Source organism: Eptesicus fuscus, chromosome 6 (genome assembly GCF_027574615.1).
Source record: "Eptesicus fuscus isolate TK198812 chromosome 6, DD_ASM_mEF_20220401, whole genome shotgun sequence".
NCBI classification, from domain to species: domain Eukaryota; kingdom Metazoa; phylum Chordata; class Mammalia; order Chiroptera; family Vespertilionidae; genus Eptesicus; species Eptesicus fuscus.
Window position 1 is genome coordinate 10,565,369 of NC_072478.1, and position 22,867 is coordinate 10,588,235.

Here is a 22,867-nt window from a genome sequence, read left to right on the forward strand (position 1 = left end):
CTCATTCTCCCTTTGTTGTCTAACCTGCACCTTCTACCCAGCTAAGCTCTTGACTGACAGGGCACTTGCGTGACCATTTGGGTCCCCTTTGGCTAACATGTAATACACAAAGGTTGTCACCCACAGTACAACCTTTGAGGCTTCATTCACTTGGGCAATGTGAATTCAAGATCCAATTTCTAGAAAAATCTCATCTTTTATATTTTTTAAATTTTTATTAGTAGTAGTATTTTTAAATATATATATTTTTTATTATTGATAGTATCATAGATATCCTTTAAATTCCAAATGCAGATGGTTTCCCTGTCCTTTTCTCCTTTTCTTTACCTAAGTCTGGCCTGGTTTACTTTATCTCTTGTTAAATTCTTATTCAAATTTCTCAGTTGAGCCCAGGCGGACTTATGTTTCACATTTGGCTTTGTCACTTAGAAGTGCACGCGCACGTGCGTGCGTGTGTGTGTGTGTATGTGTGTGTGTGCATGTGTGTATGTGTGTGTGTGCGCGCGCGTGTGCACGTGTGTGTGTGTGTTCTCTCCCAGGACTTCTTAATGCTATTCCAGGTTCTCACTATGCTAAGGGTAAACAAAAGATAGAAAAAACAAACTCAATGCGATTTTTATGTTGGCAAAAACAAAGTTTCTCTCCAGCACCTTCCCACCCCTTCCCCCATCCACAGCTACATTATTGTCACATGCCTACTCATTTCCCTTCCTGACTCACTTTGCCCAAGCCTCAACCTCATCGCTAATGAAGGGATTGTTCAGGAAGCATCCATTACCCAATATCTGAAATTCTTTGCAGTTCCAATCATAACAATTACCTTTCCTGGGCTTACTTGAGAACCAACTTTGAAGCTTAAATAAATACACATGTCTGAGCCCCACCTCTGACTTACTGATTTGGAATCTCAGGGATAGTTCCAGGACTTCTCTAAATTTTTTACATTTCAGAAAAGATTTCTTATTCACACTCTGGGGTGGGGACCAGCAGCAGAGCAAGGGAAGTGCACTTAATCAGAGAAGAGAGACCTTTAAGTTGAAGACAGATATATCACCACTTAATCTCACCAAAAAAGCCCTGAGACATCCTTCTTTGGAGATGGTACACTCTCACTCCCTCATTCACTTACCATTTTCTCAATAGAACTTTCCTGAGCATGTGTCACAGGCCATAAAATACACACTACACCAGGATATCAGGCAACCTGCCTCTAGTGGAGAAGAAAAGACACACAGAGTTAATCACAATATAAAGGCTGTGCAGGGGAAGTCTCACAGCAATTCAGAAAAATGGGATGTCCTTTCTGGCTGGAGACATCATAATGGCTTCATGGAGTAGGTGTTCTTTGAATTTCAACAGGCAGAGATGGGAGGAGGCAGTCAAGGAGCCAGAGGATGACTTGAACAAGGGCTCAGAACAGGGAAAGCCCAGGCCGGATTTGAGGGGAGGAGTTCCCACAAGTTTCTCCAGAGATGGAAAGGCAGGCAGTGGTGGCCCATGCATGCCACCAAGGAGCCACTCTTCACCAAGAAACCCTGCAGCCCACAGCCACTTATACGCAGTTCAAGCCCAGAAGTCTCCTGTGTAGGACTCCTAGAGCCTTTTGCAATTTTCATTTTGCCATATTTGACTTCTCATTTCAAACAAATGCCAACCCCTGAATTGTAACCACCAATTCTTTTTCCTAATAAACCATGCATCTCTCTGTACCAACAGCTAACACTGAGGACTCATTGTGTGACCAGAATCAATATGTTTGATCCTCCTAAAAACTTGGGTGCTCTCTTTATTATTTCCATTTTGCAGATGAGACCCCTTGAGGCTAAGGAACTTTCCCAAGATTTTGCATAATGAGCAGGAATCTGGATTTAAATTCAGCTACCCTGGTGTCAAAGTTCACACTTTCAATTTTCACATTACAGTGCCCTTGGGCAAGATAGACATGCTCTTTTTCCTTGCGTTTGCTATTGAGCTGCTTTGAAAACCATCTACCTTTTTTTTTTTCAATGTCACCTGTCACTATCATATTATTTAAAACATTAATACTGAAGCTCAAGAGAAAACAAAATGGACTCACTATAGTTCCATAGTAAATTAAGACTAAAGTCTAGGTCCAATTTAGTTTTGGATCTGCATCAATAATCTACTATCATGTACGGAGTTATGTTCCTCCAAAGATGCCCATGCCCTAATCCCCAGAACCTGTAAATATGTTAGGTTACATGGCAAAGGGAAATTACGGTTTCAGATGGAATGAAGGCTGACCTTAAAATAAAAATATTATCCTGGATTATCTGAGTAGGGCAGATGTCATCCCAGGGGTCTTTAAAAGTGGGAGAGGGAGACAGAAGGGAGGGTCAGAGAGGAAGATGTGACTACAGAAGAGGTCAGGGCAGTGCAAAGTGAGGGTTTAACCTGTGGTTGCTGGTGTGAAGATGGGAGAAGGGGTCACAAGCCAAGGAATGCAGGTGGCCTCTATGTAGAAGCTGGAAAAGGCAAGGGGATGGACCCTCCCTTGGAGCCTCCAGAGAGAACATGGCCCTGTTGACACTAATGTCAGCCCAGTGAGACCCACATCAGACTCTCAACCTACATGACAGTACAGTTGTAAATCTGTGGCTGTTTTTACAGCAGATATATTTTTACACTGGATATATTCACTATATCCACTATGTTAGCCCACTCAGCTCTCATTCCTTACATGCAGTTTCGTGTTAATAATAATGCTTTTCTGATGTTAAAGAAAGTCGGTATCACCAAGCCTCCTTTTAGTAGAGAAGTATCAAGCCTTGGTCTCTAAGTTAAGTCCTGAGGTAGGATAGAGGAAGGAAGCAAAATGTTTTGTGAAGTCTGTAGACTTCGGAGGCTAGAAGACGTCTGTTCAAATCCCAGTTTTACCACAAACTGTGGGAACTTGGGTAATTTACTTCTTTTTTTTTTAATTGAATTTATTGGAATGACATTGGTTAATAAAATTATATGGATTTCAGATGTACAGTTTTATAATATGTCATCTGTATACTGTATTGTGTGTTCACCACCCCAAGTCAAGTCTCTTTCCCTCACCATTTATCCCCCCTTTACACTCCTCTACCTCTCCCCATCCTCCTTCCCCTCTGGTAATGGCCATACTGTTGTCTGTGTCTATGACGTGTTGTTGTTTTTTTCCTTTGCTTAATCCCTTCACCTTTTTCACCCATCCCCAGGCCCCTCTCCTCTGACAGCTGTCAGTCTGTTTTCTGTACCTATGAGTCTGTCTGCACTTTGTTGGTTTATTTTGTTCATTAGGTTCCATATACAAGTGAAATAATATTGTATTTGTTTTTCTCTATCTGGCTTATTTCACTTACCATAATACTCTCTAGGTCCATCCATGCTGTCACAAAAAGGTAAGATTTCCTTACTTTTTATGGCCAAATAGTATTCCATGTGTAAATGAATCACAGCTTCTTTATACACTCATCTACTGATGCTGCTTCCAAACCTTGGCTATTGTAATAATGCTGCAATGAACATAGGGGTGCATATAGTCTTTTGAATTCGTGTTTTGGATATATTACCAGAAGTAGAATCACTGGGTCATAAGGCAGTTCCATTTTTAATATTTTGAGGAAACTTTATACTGTTTTCCACAGTTGCTGTACCAATCTGCATTCCCACCAACAGTGCACAAGGGTTCCCTTTTTTCCATATCCTTGCCAGCACTTGTTGTTTGGGTAATTTACTTAATTTGTCTTAGCTTTGCTTTCATTATCAGTAAAGTAGAATAACAACATATTTTACATGACTGTTAGAAGAATTAGAGCTAGTAAATTTACTGACACCTAGTAGATGCTCAGTGCATGTAGGAACAAGTAATAATTTTTCTGATATGGTACTCTATATTATAAACAAAATATGGTAGATATTACCACTGATCACCAATATTCAGTCCTCTTTTCCTTCCTGAGCTTAAAGGGAAGCTCAGTTTCCAGCCCCCTGGCAGTACAGTGGGGCCACGTGACTCATTCTGGCCAATTAAATGTATGGAAATGGCATGTGTCTCTTCTGGGTTGCTGCAGCCACAAGTTTCTTTCAACTCTCTGGTCCCCCTTCCCTTGCCACAGAGAACATAAACATTCTAGATGGTGGCACCTCAGTTGGCTGGGTTCCTGAATGATTATTTGAAGCAGACTCCGGCCAGCCTTCATTGTCTATAGTATGGAGTGAAAGCTAAACTATATCTTGGTTGCATGGGACTACAATAATTGGGGAGGGGGGTTACTGCAGCATAATCTAGCTTAGTTTTACTAACTCACAAAATGATCAGTTTTTAAAACTCTCCAAATGCACAAGCCATTAGAGTTAACATGTCATGTGGAAGTACCTGCATTGAAGTAAACATTAGTTTTCCCCAAGTACAAAATGTAACATTTGGCAGACAAAAATCTCAAAGAACCCTCCTTGTTCACCCCCACCAAAAAGAGACTCTTTTAAAAAAAAAAAAAAAAGTAAATTAACATATCAAATTTTAGAGACATAAACCACACTATCAACTTTTATATAGAATTTTTACAACTTAAAAAAAATGCACATAAACAAGTTAAAAAGACCAAAAGGATATTTGCCAAAATGCTAACATCTGAGTTGTAGAAAAACTGGTTATTTTTTTTTCATGTTCTCTGTACTTTTTTATTTACAATAAAGGTGTTTTTGAACTAATTTTTTATTATGGAAAGAAACAGAAATTATAAAATGCATCATTTTAACCATTTTCAAGTGTACAGTTCAGTAGTGTTAAGTATATTTATATTGTTGTAAAAACAGTTCTTGCAGAATTGAAATTCTATATCCATTAAACAATAATTCCTTTTTGCCCCATTTTCTCCCCACAACCACCAGCTCCTGGTAACCACCATTCTACTATCTTTCTCTAATATTTTGACTACTTAACATATCTCATATAAGTGGAATCATGCAGTGTTTGTCCTTTGTGACTGGTTTATTTCACTTAGCATTATTTCAAGATTCATCCATGTTGTAGCATCTGACAAGATTTCCTTCCTTTTTTTTGGCAGAACAACACTTAATTGTATCTATATGTATATACTAGAGGCCTGATGCACGAAAGTCATGCAAGAGTAGGCCTTCCTTCCCCAGGCTGCCGGCACCCACTTCCCTCTGGCACCCGGAAACCCAGGCTTCCCTCGCAGCCCTGGCTTCATCCAGAAGGTTGTCCAGTCTAATTAGCATGTTACGCTTTTATTATTATAGATATAAAACATTATCATTATGCATTCACCCATCAAAAGACATTTGGGTGCTACCACTTCTTGGTATTTTGAATAGTGCTGCTAATAAACATGGGAATGAACATATCTCTTTGAGATCCTGATTTCAATACTTCTGTACATATGCCAAAGGTGGGATTGCTGGATTAGATGGTAATTCAAATTTTTTTGAAGAAGTGCCATATTGTTTCCCATTGCATTTGCACCATTTTACAATTCCACCAACAGTGAACAAGGGTTCCAACTTCACATCCCAACACTTGTTCTTTCCTGGTATTTTTAATAGTCAGCCTAATATGTATGAGGTGATATTTCATTGTATTTCTGATTTGCATTTCTCTGGTGATTATTGATGTTGAGCATCTTTTCATATGCTAATTTTCCATTTTTGTTTCATCTTTGGAAAGATTTATAATGCCCATTTTTAATCATGTTATTTGATTTTTTTATTGTTGATGCATAGCAGTTATTTATATATTCTAGATATTAACCTCTCTCAGATGTATGATTTGCATATTTTTTCTCCCAATCCATAGGATGTCTTTTTGTTCTGTTGATTTTGTCCTTTGAGGAACAAAAGTTTTAACTTTGATATCATCTCATTTGTCTATTTTTGCTTTTGTTGCCTGTGCTTTGGTGTCATATCCAAGAAATTGTGGCAAAATCCAATGTTATGAAGCTTCTACCCTGTTTTTCCTACAAGTTTTATAGTTTGTGGTTTTACATTTAGGTTGATAATTCACTTTGAGTTAATTTTTTAAATATGGTGTAGAGATAAGGGTCCAACTTCATTCTTTTGCATTTGGATATCTTATGTTCCCAATATCATTTGTTAAAAAGATTGTCTTTTCATCAATGAGTGGTCTTAACAACCGTTAAAAAATCATTTGACCATGTACATTAGGGCTTATTTCTGAACTTTCTCTTTCATTGTTCTGTATGTCTTTCTTGTGCCAGTACCATACTGTTTTTATGTGTATGTGTTTTAAATATGTTTTTATTGATTTTTCTAAGAAAGGAAGGGAGAGGGAAAGAGATAGAAACATCAATGATAGAGAAACATCAATCAGCTGCCTCCTGCACACCCCCTACTGGGGATCAAGCCCACAACCTGGGCATATGTCCTGCCCAAATATTGAACCAGCGACCTCTTGGTCCATGAGACAACACTCAATTCACTGAGCCATACCACCCGGGCAGTACCCTACTGTTTTGATTATTGTAGCTTTGTAATATGTTTTGAAGTCAGGAAATGCGATTCCTCCAATTTTGTTCTTCTTTTTAAAAATTGTCTTGGCTATTCAAGGTCCCTTGAGATTACATATAAATTTTAGGATAATATTTTTTATATTTCTTCTAATAAAACACCACTGGGTATTGATAGGGATGGATTGAATCTTGGATATTTTTGGATGGTATTGACAATATAAACAATATATTTCAAATATATAAAGTATTTTGATCCATAAACATGGGATGGCTTTTATATTCTTTATGCAGACAAAGTTATATCAGCAATGTTTTCTAGTTTCCAGTGTACAAATCTTTCACCTCCTTGGTTGGGTTTATTCCTAAGTATTTTTGGGGTTTTTAATACTATTGTGCATGGGATTGCTTCCTTAATTTCTTTTTCAGGATATTCATTGTTAATGTATAAAATCACAACTGACTTTTTACATTGATTTTTATATCCTGCAATTTTGTTGAATTTGTTTTTCAGTTCTAACTGGTTTTATTGTATGGTATCTTTGGGGTTTTCTATATATAAAATCATGTCATCTCTGAACAGAGATTTTACTTCTTTCTTTCCAATTTAGATGCCTTTTATTCATTTTTCTTGCCAAATTGCTCTGGATAGGCCTTCCAATATTATATTGAATAGAAGTGGCAAGAACAGACATTCTTGCTTTGTCCCTCATCTTACAGGAAAAGCTTTCAGTCTTAACTATTTTGTATAAATTTAGCTGTGGGCTTTTCATATATGGCCTTTATTATGTTGAGGTAATTTCCTTCTCTTCCCAGTTCACTAAGTGTTTTTATCTTAAAACGGTATTGGATATTGTTAAATGCTTTTTCTTCATCAGTTGAGATAATCATGTGGTGTTTGTCCTTTATTCTGTTAGTGTAGTGTATCACATTGATTGATTTTTGCATGTTGTCATATCATTGCATTCTGGGAATAAATCCCACTTGGTCACAGTGTATAATTCTTTTAATGTATTGTTGAATTCAGTTTGCTAGTATTGTGTTGAGGATTTTTTTCATCAATATTCACCAGGGATATTAGTTTGTAGGTTTCTTTACTTATAGTATCTTTGCCTGATATCAGGATAATGCTGGCCTCACAGAATGAGGTTGGATGTATTCCCTCCTATTCCATTTTTTTTGGCACTGTTTGAAGAAGATTGGTATTAATTTTTCTTTGCACTGGTGGAGATCTCCACTGTAGCCATCTGGTCCTGGGCTTTTTCTTATTGGGAGTTTTTTGATTGCTGATTTAATCTCCCTACCAGTTATTGATATCTTCAGATTTTCTATTTCTTCATGATTTACTCATGGTAAGTTGTATGTTTCTAGAAATTTATCTATTCCTTCTAAGTCATCAAATTTGTTGTCATACATTGTTCATAATAATCTCTTTTAATCCTTTTTATTTCTGTAGCAATGGTTGCAATATCCTCTCTTTCATTTATGATTTTATTTATTTGAGTTTTCTCTTTTTTTCAAGTTAATATAGTTAATCGTTTGTCAACTTTATCTTTTTAAAAAGCAACTCCTGGATTAGTTTATTTTTTCTATTGTATTTGTATTTTCTATTTTATTAATCACTGCTCTGATCTTTATTATTTTCTTATTTCTGTTAATTTTAGGTTTAGTTTGTTCTTTTTCTAGTTCCTTGAGGTATAATGTTACATGGTCATTTGAGGTCTTTCCTCTTTATTAATGTAAGCATTTACAGCTATAAATTTTCCTCTTAACACTGCTCTACTTCATACCATAAGTGTTGATAAGTTTTATTTTCATATGCATCTCAAGATAATTTCTAATTTCCCATGAGATTTCTTTTTCAAACCATTGGTTGTTTAAGAATTATTGTTTAATTTCCACAGTTTTTGTGAATTTTTCAGTTTCTTTTTGCTATTGATTTCTAGTTTTACTCCATTATGATTGGAAAATATACTTTTTTATTTATTATAGCTGACATACACAATTATATTAGTTTCCGTGTACAACATACTGATACGACATTTATATACCCTACAATGTGATCACCATAATAAGTCTAGTAATCATCAGTCATCATACAAAGTTATTACAAAATCATTGACTCTTTTTCTTATGCTGTACAGTACATCTCTGTGACTTATTTATTTTGTAACTGGAAGTTTGTATCTCATACTCTGGAAAAGATACTTGGTTTGGTTTCCATGAGGAGCAGACCTAAGCTGTCAGTCGGACATCCCCTGAGGGCTCCCAGACTGCAAAAGGGCACAGGCCGACCTGAGGAACCCCTACCCTCACCCCCACCCCCCAGTGTACAAATGTCATGCAACGGGCCTCTAGTACTATATATATATCTATTATGTCTAATTGGTACATAGGTTTGTTCAATTCCCCTGTTTCTTTACTGATCTTTGGTCTGGTTGTTCTATCCATTAGTGATAGTGGGATATTTAAGTCTCCTAGCATTATTGTAGAGCTGTCTGTTTCTTCCTTCAGTTCTGCCAGTATTCACTTCATATATTTAGAAGCTCTGATGTCTGATGCATATATGTTTATAATTATATTATCTTCTTAGTGAGTTTACCCTTTCAATATTATATAATGTCCTTCTTTGTGTCTTGTAACAGTTTTTTACTTAAAATCTATTTTTCCTAATACTAGTATAATCACTTCAGCTTTCTTTTGATTATCATTTGCATGAAACATTTTCCCCTTCATTTCACTTTCAGCCTGTGTATGTCCTTAAATCTAAAATAAATTTCTTGTAGACAGCATATAGTTGGATCCTTTGCTTATTAATCCATTCAGCCAATGTATGTCTTTTTATTGGGGCATTTAATTCATTTACATGTAAAGTATTATTTATATGGAAAAATCTACCATTTCCATTTTGTTAATCATTTTTTTATGTCTTATAGCTTTTTGTCCCTCCTTTTCTCCCTTACTGCTTTCCTTTGTGTTTTATTGTGTGTGTGTGTGTGTGTGTGTGTGTGTGTGTGTGTGTTGACATACTTTTATTCTCTTCTCATTTTCTTTTGTTTATATTCTATAGATGTTTTCTTTATGGGTACCATTTCAATTTCAAAAGACATCTTTAAGTTATAACATTCTATTTTAAACTGACCACAACTTAATTGCAATCACATGAGAACTTTACTCCTACATTCTCCTGTCTCCACTTTATGTTATTGATGTCACAATTTACATCTATATATGTTGTTGGGAAAGGCAGTCTCATGCATACAGTTATTCAACTCTCATTCAGTCATATAAGAATGGGTCATGCACCTGGAATACTTCTTTACCAAGAAATAAAGAGCCCACACAGTCTGTTCAAGATTTGTCAACTTGTGTGGGAATATCTTTCCTTGTTTCTAGCACTATTAACATTCCTTTGTTCTGTTTAATAGTATACATCAATGACCATCAGGTACACCATCAGCTTTGAGTATTTCAGACTCCATGTGAGAGGTAAAGGGGTACATCCACTGCAGCATGAGAAGGATATATAATGTGTCTTGATGTGGGCCTTGTTGGATTTATCCTCATTAGAGGCTTTAGCTTCTTGAATTGGAATGTGCATCCCCCCCCTCCCCCCCAATTTGGGAAGTTTGGGCCATTATTTTCTTCAAATAAGCTCTCTTTTGACTTTGCCTTCTGGAATTCCCATAATGCATATATTGGAATTCTGATAGTATTCTCTAAGTTCCTTAGGCTATCATCATTTTTCTTCATTTTTTCCTTTTGATCCTCTGATTCAATGATTTCAAATTACTTGTCTTCAACTTCACTGATTCTTTCTTCTGCCTGTTGAAGTCAGCTGTTGAACCCCTCTAGTAAATTTTTTAGTTCAGTTATTATATTTTTCAGCTCTAGAACTTGTTTGGTTCTTTCTAATAGTTTTTTTCTTTGTTGGTATTCTCATTTTGTTCATGTCTCATTTACCTGATTTTTTAATTGTCTATTTTATTATCATTTGGCTAATTGAGCGTCTTTATGACAGTTATTTAAAATTCTTTGTCAGGCAGCTCAGAGATTTGTGCTTCTTTAGGCTCATTTCTTGGGTTCTGCTTTGATTCTTTGATTTTGGCTCTATTTCCTTGTATCTTTGTGCGACTTAGGGCTTTTTATTGAGATTAGGGCATTTGTAGAAACAATTATCTCTTTGAAACTTTTTAGACTGGCTTCATGCAGAAGACCTTACCTAGAAGCCCATCTAGAGATTCTAGGATCCCGCAAACCTTTTCTGAGGATGTAACATCCGCTGGGTATGTGCATGTGCTTTTAGTCCTCTCAGATTCCCTAAACAGCTATCCCTGCTTCTTCTCAGAAGTCCATAATCTTTTCCTCCCCCTGGTGTCTGCCTGAAGAACTGCAGCTCTAATGTGCAGTGGTAACACTATCTGTTACCTGCAGTTTCCAAACAAGGCTGCCTTCCCATTGCACCACACTAGGTCAGAAAGAAGGGGGGCACCGGTGACTACAAAATACAGCGACCTTTCCTACCACTGTCACTAGAATCCTCCTTGGTTTTATATTGATCTGAGTGTTGAAACTTCTCAGCTGGTCTCTAGAATTCACAAAAAAGTATTCTGGTCCATGTACTGTTGATAAGTGGGTGTCTGTGGGAGAACGGAGGCCTAATGCTTCTTACTCAGCCATCTTGCTGACATCACTCTAAATGTGTACTACATTTATAGTAAGAATAAAGTATTATATTTTCTAAACGAAGCCTTTCCTCATTAAACAGGTGTCTCTCCACCTTTACACCCCATAGCATGTGGTTTTGATCTTTCCACATTATTTATCACAGATGCCTATGGTTATCTTTGACATGTATTGAATCTCTCTAGATTAAGGGGTATCCTAAAGAGTGTGTGTGTGTGTGTGTGTGTGTGTGTGTGTGTGTGTGTGTGTGTATGTGTGTGTTGGTGTGTTTCAACTGGAAAAAAAAAGAATCAAAATTAACTAAGTGAAAGGTCTTCAAATAACAAAAGTCAAGAAAGGTAGTGTGGATTGGGGAAAAGTAGGTGCTCCAGACACAGAAAGAGCATAAACAAAAGAATAAAGGAGCTGGTGATTGAGAATGGGTAACTCAGAGGGAGCTAGGGGAAGATGATTGAAGATCTGGAGAAATCGGGCAGAAATCCACAAAGGAGCAGGAAAAAGCATCATCTTAGTTTGTAACTAACAGAGGCCCGTGGGTATTGGAATGCTCATAAATTTTTATTTTTATTGATAGAGAAATATGGGGCTTACTGCTCTAGAATGTCTTAAAAATCAAGTTTATAGCATGCAAATAGTTTGCTTGAAATTTTTTCTCACACAGGAAATGTTAAGACACATTGACATGAAAAAATAAACATATTGGCCTTTCACAGATTTACATAAACAGCTGCATGCTGACCACCAGTCCACTGAACGGGAGCCCTGTTTTAGTTCCTGGTGTTGAGTCCTGGGACCCGTTTAAGAAAGTACAAGTGAGGAGGGAAGGCAAGGAGAAAACACCTAAGTGCCCCTTGCTTGCCTGTCAGGACTGAGTTGAGGGCTTCAGGGGACAGAGAACACCTCCAGAGGCGCCTGATTCAGTGGAGTTAGAGGAAAACGAACTCCACCGAAACTCTTGTCAAAGAAATCGAAATGTAGGAACAATAGTTACTAAACATCCCTGCTGTGGAAGACACACACACCAACATGAACACCTCTGATTTGTAACAATTCAATTCCTCATTAACACACAATGAACAAAGTTCACGGGTAGGTCATTCTTTGAATATTTCCCATAACTACCCCAGGGTACCTTCCTAAGCCTCAAACGGCTGGTTTCTAATAGGTAAAAAGGAGTCTTGGGAAGAGGTGGGGAGGGATGTTGGTGGTAATAATTTCGCTTGTTTTAACAATGACATGTTTTAACATCGGTGGCCAGCCCTACCCCAAAGGGAGACAGATCGTGACAGTGTTCTTAAAAGGACCAGAATTATTAGCCTAATATATTGAAACAGCAATGCGCTCGACACGACAAATCACAACAATCGCACGAATGCTGACAACACAGGCAGGAAACAAAAGAACATTGCAGGCAGCATGAACCATATGGCTTAATAACGAACAACACTTCTAAGTGTCTTTATTGCTGTTATTGTTTTAAATCTGGCTCACATTTGGCCCCTCTTATTATAACTGAAATGTTATCTATGGCTGCAATCTCCCCTGTATTTCAAAATGTTGTTTTTAAGGCGAGATATGAATACATCAGAGACTTGTTTGTACCTTGCAGAGGGAAAGTTCAAATGGGAGCGACTCCGTAATAAAGCCTACCCGGATATAATAAATGGGGCTGTCAGGCGGATTCTCACTTGAGACACCAACTGTAGCTAATATTACTCCATATGCAGATGTTTTCTGTCTCTTTCTCTTGGACCTAAAAAGAAGAAAGAAAAAAAAAAAAACCACCAAGCATTTAAATGGAATAATGATAAATTGGTATTAATATGAAGAGGCTCTGCTGCAGTGTGGCAAAGGGCTGCACAGGTCAAGAGTTGGAGTCACATGTGAGTGATGGAGCCCTCACCTCTGTGCTGAAGGGTCTCAGGAATTTATTAGCGGAACTGCTTGCTCTGTCTCAGGACCACACAACACTGTTTGAAAACGCGCAAATAAAAGCCTGAACGCTACTAAGGCTTCTGCTGGGTGGAAACAAGGTCCCCCGCCGAGCCTGGAACTCTGCGCGGCGCTGCACACAGTAGGTGTTTGGGAATTAAAGGGCACAATTCTGGCAGACGGGTAAAAAATAGAAAAGCAAATCCTGACAATTCTTTAGCCAAATGTCAGCGTGAATGCCACTTCTCCACGGATTCCGCTGCCCCTGGACGGGCCGCCTGTCTGCCTCCGGGACTCCATCCCCGCGGCACCAGCTGGGTCACCTTCCCATTTGTTTCCACTTACGTTTCCGCCGCCTCGCTCGCCTTCTTGCCCACGAGCGTGCAGGTCCAGGTCGGCAACACTGCGGAGGAATGTGAAAACTTCATCAGCTTCTTTTCCAGAAAGAAAGCAAAGAAAACGAATGAGAGGAGCAGAGGGTAAAGGGTCTCATGAGGCATCCCCCCCAAATGACGAGGCATTTCCTCCGAGAGAACACTGGGGAAGCTCTTCGTAGGCGTCTCTGGGCGGCAATCAAACGCTCTGGGAGTCCTCGGACCCGGAGTCTGTAAACCTGCAGCGCTGCCTTTTATTATGCTTCTGAGAGTTCGCTTTGGACAAATACGTTAGCTCCGTGGGGGCAGGGAACTGGACCCACCTGAGAACGGAGCGCTGTAATATCCAGACCGCTAATGAATAAATGGAGCAGAGCTTGGGCATTCATTCACTCAGGTATCGTTTCTTAAGGAGGGTCAGAAACCAGAAGATAGCCATAGAAAGCAACCCAGATATTGACCCACCAGGACTTTCTAAATGGCTACAACACCCAACTCTCCATGTCCCCTGGAAATGGCCTGGATAATGCAAAGTCTTCCAATGATACCCTGTCTATTATAGACTTCATCACAGAACACCTCTTTCTCAAGGTTAATCTTCCTAATTCCATTTAGGTGGGCTGATGTTAAAGATTCTCAGTCCGGGCAGGCACCGAGCGTCCAGGCTGGGCAGGGCGGCAGAGGGCTTTGCTGTGAGGGAAGCCAGGCTGCACAGTGAGCTGCCAGAGGGATTTCATTGGGTGGGGGATGGCCTGCAACGGACCGACCGACCAGATTTGCAGGGTCAGGTCTTGCCAAACTCCGGAACAGAGCCACCCAATGTGCTCATGGACTCCCGAGTTCCAGAATCAAGCTCCTTCCTAACACAGGTCTGCCGAGGCCGCTCCCTTGTCTGTGGATCAACCAAGGGGAAGACGGGGAGCTATGTTCGTGTGAACCAAACCCATCGATGTTTCTCTCTCTCTATCTCTCTCTCTCTCTTTTCCTTTCTCTTTAAGAAAGCAATTAAAAAAAAATAAAACACACACACATACACACCAAGAAAAGGGCACCCTGTGGGTAAAGCTGGTGGGGAAATCAGCTGGCAGAAGGGGCCCTGAGGTTCCTGAGGTCTGGGCTCTCTGTAACACCAAGCGTTCCCCTAGGCCCCATAGAAAGGGAGCCCCAGGTCCCGCTACTGTCAAATGGGAGAGGGCACAATACCCTCCCCCAGCTGCCGCTGCTTCAGCAGCAGAGGGGCTGGATTCAGCTCCCGAAGGTAACAGCAGCATGACCTTGGACGAGTCACGCGAGCTTGGCAGCCTTAGCTTTCTCATATGTAAGAATACCTGCCTCGTGGTATAATCGTGAGGCTTAAATGGCACGGTTCCGTTCAAGCACTTAGGACAGAATTTGCCACAAATCAAGTGCTACGTAGATGTTGGCTCTCATTTTTCCTTGAATGTTTGTAGACTTCTACAAGGATTGCACGTGCGCCAGTGTTTTAGGAGTCCTGTGCTGAAGCAAGCCCTTTGTACTCTACTCCTTGAAGCTTAACGTGAGCTTAGTCCACAGGTTTCTGGAAAATGCAGGAAGACTCTCACTGTCCCTGTTCTACCTGTGACTTGCTTCTCACAAGAAGACCTCAAAATACACTTGAGTAGAGACTTTCCCCGGAATTATAAACAGAAGAAAAAAATGTTTTTGCTACCATATGGCATTAACCGAAAGTGCCATGGGCTCACCACTTCCATAATTTCTTGTCTAAACAACAATTACTGTTATTCTCCTTTCACAGATAAGAGTGGAGGCACAGCGAACACAGACCTAAAGTAACCTCGTCACAGGGAAAGGAATGACTTGGGCCACGCATGTCTTCATCGCTTCCTTATTTTTCCTCTGGCGTTAAAAACCTCTTCTTCCGTGTTCTCATTCCCTTCCAGGCCTCAGGGTAACTTCTCTGACCAGAGACTAACTGGTACAGAATTTAGACTTTAAGCCATTTTTTTAATACTAAAAGGTGTCTATAACTGCATTGCCTTTTCCCAAAAGTATTTACATCCTGCTAAAGGCCCAGACAGAGCAGGACAATGCTGAACCAAGCAGCCTCGTCACTCGGAGCTTTGCTGGTTTTAGGCAGAAGGTACTTTCAAGGTGACCAACCATCCAAGTTTCCATGGGACACAGGAGGTTCCTGGCACACGGACTGTCAATGCTGAAACAGAAAACTATCGGTCATCTTACTTTCTGGGCCCACCCTCTGCCCATTGACGAAGCCAACTGTGCCTGGGTGACCCCCGGAGGTGGCAGCCTGCTGCTTGTGCTCTGGCCTGCACACCTGCTGTGTAGTCCACCAGGAACATCTCTACACCCTCCTTCCCACACCACCTTCCCCCACTAACTCCTCCCCGTTCTTAGAATACAGTTCAATGGTAACTTCCTTGGGTAACCGTCCCAGCCCGCTCCACCCCAAGCTAAGTGAAGTTCCCTTATTCTATGTTTTCGGGTCACCCTGTCCTTTTCCTCTCTAACTACACTGTAGTAACAGCTTAGAGAATTATATTTTTTATTTGTTTGTGATTATTTCAGATATGGTTTCCCAACCAGACAATAAGCTCTACAAGAACAGGGACAAAGAGACTAAGTCCTTGGTTGACTATGGCGTGAAGGAGTTGAGGGCATCGGATTCTCTTGGTGGCCCATGTCTGCCCAAACCAAGGTAACAAAGGGAGTGACACTGGGCTTCTTCATGAGGAAGGGTTCCCAAGAGCAGATATTCTAAATCTCCAAATCGAACCCTGACAGCCAGGGCTGCCCGGGCACCTGTCATCTCGCCTGCACTCCTGACTAGGGCAAGCGGAAATTCCAGAAAGAATCAATTCCAATTCAGCTCTGCGGGCCTGCGGCTCCTCCGGTGGGAATCAACCCTGCTACCAGCTGCTCCCCGGGCTTTCCATGGGTGCCCACTGCATGGTGCTTTACCAAAACCAAATATGCAAATTAATTGATAAACTAAGTGGAGGGTAGGAGGGTGAAAAATATATCTTCCTTCAGCACCCTAGCTTAAATTTATCTCCCCTTCAAACATACCGAACCTCAAGCTTCCTAGAAATCTGTTCCAAGAGGAGCAACCAGAGCAGGGAGGGCAAGGACTTTAGATGCTGTGGGACTCTATCCCCGGATGCAGGTCTCTCGTAGCGATTAACTACATGATTCACACAGTGTGATACAACCTTGAATGAAATCCTTCAACAGCTCTGCCAAGGGAAAGAATGAAAACAAAGAGTGTCTGCAGATGGTAGTTTTGGGTGGTGAGGTTGGGACAAATGTTTTCTTCGTTCTCCTTCTTCCAGTTTTTCTATAATGGGCATGATCAATTCTATTTAAAAAATCAACAAACATGGGACTTGTAGAAACCTTGCTGATGCTTGGTTTAAGGGCAGCTGTAAAAGGGTGATGCTAGTTATGGTCTCAAACAGCGACAGCTTTGCAACGCCCACCACTGTTGCTAGGCTCCCGGTGTCTTGCCGCCCAGACAGCTTATCTCGTCCACAGGGACAAGCTCCTTCCTTACCCACAACCACTCAAAGAAAAGAAAAATACATCCTGCAGAAACTATCCCCTTCACAGTTATTCAGGAGGTGGGTCTTATTTACATCCAACCCTGCAAAGACGAAAAAGTGTCACATGGGTGAGAGTGAAAAATACAGGAGAAAGTGTTCTTCAAGGTAAGGTCAACACTCCTGCAACTCATTTGTCAAAGGACACATGGTAACTGACTTTAGGAAACACAGGAACTGGTGGGGAAAAAGAAAAGACTATTCATTTCCAGATCTTGCTAGGAAAGGTCACTTTAAAACCCATGAGCCAGAGGAGCAGACCCGTGTAAACAAGAGACTGAATTGTATTCTAGATCTATTCATTACTGCTGTTTATCCTACCACCAACCCTCAGCCTCCTTGAAGCCCTCGATATCTGTTTCTGAATATCCCAGGGAACAAAATGAACGGATAGTCTCTTTCTTAATTGCCACATTAAGAATTCAAAGATTTTTCTGTTTTTATTTAAAAAAATGTCTGAGGGCACGGAAAGCTTTGAAAATCTAACTTAGAGCATTTAGATGTCAGGATTTAGAGTACTTATTTAATTTACACTTATTAAACACCTATTACGTGCAGGGCACTGTGGAAGAATAAAAAGATGGTTACGACACAATCCCCAACCTCAAGGAAAATAGAGTGGTGTTAAACTCACGGAAATTTTTGGCCCTTTAGGGCGACAGTCTCATGGGACGGCCGGGGAATAGAGGAGAGTGTGCCCAGGTGAGCTTGAAGAGATCTGATCTCCAAATCTGCTTCTCCCTTCCACTCACTGAGAAACACTGGTCCAGTGCTGTTAGCACTCAAGGCCTTGGTTTGTCCACGGTGAAAGAGAGTTGAGACTCCGTGCCCTGCCTCCTTCCATGAGACTGTGATGGGAGCAAGTGAGAGCTGGGTGGGAACGCATCCTGAAAAAGGAGTTTATACAACTATAGGTTGGTGCCATTATCCTTATGAAATTCTTGATTCCTATAACACTTAAAAAATGCTATAAAAGGGCTTTTCCTTTTCCTCATGGATGCCATCTTCCTCTTAGGATGCTTTTGGTGACTGTAGTTTTGCACCGTGAAGAAGAAAGTAAGTGACATTTTACCCGAGACTATTTTCCCTCCTGAGTAGGTGTTGATGTGCCCATCACCTTTCCTTTTATAAAAATGCCTTTTATTTTAAGAGTAAAGGAATTTACAAATCATCTACTTTGGTCCCTGGAGAAACTTCAACAAGGTGGTTTGAGGAAGAAATTTTTGTGTCATTTTCCTCTAAATGTCTCTTTCTGAAAACTAAAGGACTCGGTTCAAGGACATAACAGCGAAGTATTGACTGTGGACGCAGCTCAAAAATCGTTTGAAAATGAAAAGGAGGAGACATTAATTCAACAGCTGATTGAAATTCCCCAAACATGCTGTCACCTTACCTAAGTCTACAAATTTAATTTTATTCTTTGGGAATGTTATTGCTGTTTTTATTAAGAATGTATGATTTGGCTACATCAAGACAACTCAATTTCAACTTTTATTTCTGGTGTTCTAGTTTCTGTTTATTTTTTATTGGCAAATGACTTGAGCTGATCAACAGATATGTCAATGTGAAGTGAAATTAGAGAGATGGCCAGGTTTGTATTGTAGGCGGGCATTCCAACCCCTACACGTCAACCTTCCGTATCCCCTTTGCGGCCCCCGCGCTGCAACACACAACGCTGCCCACCACCACCACCCGCCCTTGGTCACCAACTATAACACACGCTTTCTCTGCCGCTGTGCATTGTTAGCTTATGCTACCCTCTCTACTTGCAAACCCTCCCCTGCCACATGCACCTGTCCAAACCGTATTGCCTATAGAGGGCCAGCAAAAAGTTGCCTCCCCCATCTGGTCCTCCTGGATTACTCCAGATTAACACCAATGTTCCATAATCTTCTTCTTTGTAACTCTCCCATCAATTATTGCATTCTGCCTTGTTTTAATTATTGCTTTATGCGTGTTGCAGAGTGTCCTACTGCAGACATAACCCATGCTTTGTTTTCACTGTTTAAGAAGAGGGGACCTGGGGGTTATTCCTGCTCATTCTTTGGAGGGTGACTCATCCTGAGAAAGAAGGCATTTCCCTTATGTGAAGGAAAGCAGTCGTGTTGTGGTTCTGAGGTCTAGAAACACCTTAGAGGCAAGGAGTCCACTAAACGGAGGCAGTGAGTGGATGGAGAGGCTGTTAGGAGCGCATCGTGTTTCTGGGGTTGAACAGCATAGCAACCACCTTCTGGATGAGTTCCCAGGATTGGGAAAGGGAGGGTCTGTTAGCTCAGCGGTGGGCTGACTCCTGACCTTCCCTGGGGTAGGACTATGGGAAGAAGGGCGTGTAAATAACCCAGAGGACTGGGCATGAAGGCCCGTCATCCAGAAACCCGGCAAGGAGAACAGGCCACAAAATATGACAGAAGTGGGATCAGCTGGAAATTACCCTCCCAAATAGCCACCCTGGCCCATGTCAGCACTCAACAGTGGCACCATGTGGCCGTGAGGAGCTATGGCAGGAGCAGGGACCGTGGCAGCCCAGGGACAGGCCTGGGTTCCCAGCTGTGCCCAGTGGGCGCCAGAGGGAGGGCCTCCTGCCTGGGAGAAGTTCTAGGTGGTTCTGGGGACGCTGGAGGGGGTGATACTGGACTTCTGGCCAAGTTGGTGGGGTTGGGAGAAAGGGCAGGAGACAATATTAATTGAAATAGGGAAGTTAACAGATTACAGAAGAGTCTTAAATCCCCTACTAAGTGGCAAGCTTCTTGGGGACAGACACCAGCTCCACCTTGGTGCCTTGGGTGCGACAAGGCACTGAGTTGAGGGCATTGAATATAAATATTTTTACTTTACATATGTGTGAGGTCTATATAAATGAGACCATGAACCCCAGAGAGTTGAAACAAATGATGTAACCATTTCCAGCCGGGGGTCTCCCCAAATGTTGTTCACCTGCTTGAGAGTGATATCTTTGCTTTTTCTTGAATGAACACCAACAAGAAAACGCGTTTCATCAGAAGATTAGACGGTTGGTCTACATAGGGGTATTTTCCGTGATCCTCTCGGATCGAACCTTTGTCGGATTCTGTGATGTTTACCCGGGGCGTACTTTTTTCATCTTCTTCCGACTGCCCTGCTGAGTCAGCCCGACCCGGAGCAGAGCCCGCTTGGGCGCCTCGGGCACCGGCTGGACGAGGCCCAGGCTCTTGGCACCTGCCACCCCTCAGTGACCCTGCACCAGGGGCAATAGCCTCCTTTTCTTCTTTCTTTTTTCTTTAAGGAGCACAATTGTGAGGGTGGTAGTGCTTCTTCTTTTAAACATTTTAAATATTTTTAATTGATTTTAGAGAGAGAGGAAGGGAGGGGGATAGAGAGATAGAAACATCGATCAGAGAGAGACATTGATCAGCTGCCTCCTGCCTGCCCCCTCCTGGGGATTGAGCCTGAAACCTGGGCATGTGTCCTGACTGGGAATCAGACCCAGGACCTCTTGATGACACTCAACCACCGAGCCACACCGGCCAGGCTTTTCTTCGTTATAAGCCGCATTGATACTTTCGGCTCACGAATACTAGGACACACTTCCACATTCTTTCAGACTTCCTTTTCACCAGGACGGCACTGTTTAGGTCAGAATCCCCTCCCTTACTCTGCATGGCAAACCCTTATTCCTCCTCAACTAATGGTCTCCATCCCCAGCAGAACTATTTCCAAGTATCTGAGAGAAGTGGGACTTGAAATATGGAATAGATCGTCATCTCGTCTTCGGTGATGAATAGCTGCTGTGGTCATTTATTGTTCCCCTGCTCCCAAATCTAAAACTGCTTTACAGATGTTCTTGAGCCGAACTTCCCCACATCTGTGCGGGGCAGGCAGGGTGCAGAGTTACCCGCTCCACTTTGCAGATAAGAACAGTCATGGGAGGCCCAGGGGGCAGCAACTCGGCGTTTCTAGGACACTGTGGTGATGCTTTATTAGGTTTCGTCATAACATACCTGAGCCGCCGGCAAACAGCGGCTCAATGTCCAGCACAAGCTCATTCCATAAAGTCAAAGAGATTTAGAAATGGAGCCCCAGGTTTGGGGACTTCCTCTCTCAAGTTGCACTCGCTGTTTTCCTAAATTAAAGAGATGAGCATAAAATCGTAAATACGTACACAGAGACCCAGAAACGAGAACACACACAATTGTACAGGGCAACAGAGTACATCGCTTCACTCCCAAGGAGCCAGGCACCCCACTGTGCCTCTCTGGTCTCCTTCATGACAACTGACCTCAATCCAGTGGGCGGCCCAAAAGACACCGTCCCCACGTAGGGACTATTAGTCTTCAGGGCTCCTGAGGTCCCCCCGGAATGTAAAGTAGGCCTGTACTCTTGCTGCCTGTCACTGGAGTCTATCCAAATAGGAATCGGGCATAAAAAGTCCTACAACATTACACTGGGATTTCCACATCATCACTTCGGAGATAGTTGGATGTTCTCTCAATTTTTTTTCCTAAATGAGGTCTATTACCTTGAGGTATTTCCCGAGATGCCGAGATCTATTGTCTATGAGCGCTGAGTACTTACAAGGCCAGGGTGTGGGGTGCACTGTGCAGCTGGTCGGAAAATGCATTAACCTATGTCCCAAGGTGAAAACAGCTAGTTCCCTGGATGCATCCGGGGCAATGCCACATTTCTAATTATTTCACCCTTCCTTCCTTGGCGGGGGGTCCTGGGCGCTCAGACCGCACATCAGCTTAAGGAGCATTTCCAGGGAGGCGTGGCTGCCTCCGCTCACCCCATCCTCAGGCCACCGAGGCCACAACAGCTCTGCAGACACTTGGACCCCCGGGTAGACACCGGGCCCAGCTGCAGCCTGAGCCATGCCCAGGGACCTTACTGCTCTGATTCTAGACGCATCGCTGGCCTTCGGCAGGGCGATACGCATTATGTGGGTCTGTGACATTGCTCTCTGTGCTCAGTTGGGTTTGGAAGTAAAGAAACCTTTTATTTCCTTCTCCACGTATTGCCTGCAATTAGGGGACATGCCATCAAGTTAGTGGGGGTTCCTGTTGTTACCCCATAATCTGAAAAGTGGACTTACTTTAAGCATGTTCCACCCAACGTGGGAATATTAGCAGGCACATCCTGCGAGAGGCCTGCTTCTCACCTAGAGCTCCTCAATGCAGCCACACCAAGGAACAGGCTATGTTAAAAGGGCCAAATGCATAAAGTAGTAACCACCTGGGTATAATCTGGGTCCTTTCTCACTGTTCCTGAGCCGTCCTTGGTGATTTAATCTAACCTTCATTTATCTTCAGGCTCCCTTAAATGCTTATTTGCTGTCTTACTATAAAACATTCTCTGCTAATGAATCATTTGTGGGAAAGAAATGTGTCAGGCCCATTTATCCGAAAGCCCTACTGGGTGTAAGATCGCTTCTGTCGAGCTGTCCTCTGGCCCCCTCTACCCGGCCTGGCTGTGGGGAAAGTCTGGTTTGTCTGGGAGTCAGGACCGGACCGACTAGCCACGCCTGCCAGGGGAGTGGCCACTCCTGCCAGTGACCTTGCCCATGTGTGACTTTATGAAAGTTTCATTTTATAATCAAAAGGAGATATTTTTCTCCTGTCAGATGTAACGGGTTTTCTGAGAGAAGCCAACAGTGGTTTCATCACTGCACCCTAAAGCAAACAGCTCAGAAAGTTCCCTCTGCTTCTTTGTTAGTTGCAAAACAAGCACCAGAGGTCAAGTGCGTCTTTCCCTGGCAGCCCGGGCACAGACGCCCCGGCCAGCATTTGCCCACCAGGCTTCCGACGGGAGCCTCTCCTGAGGTGGC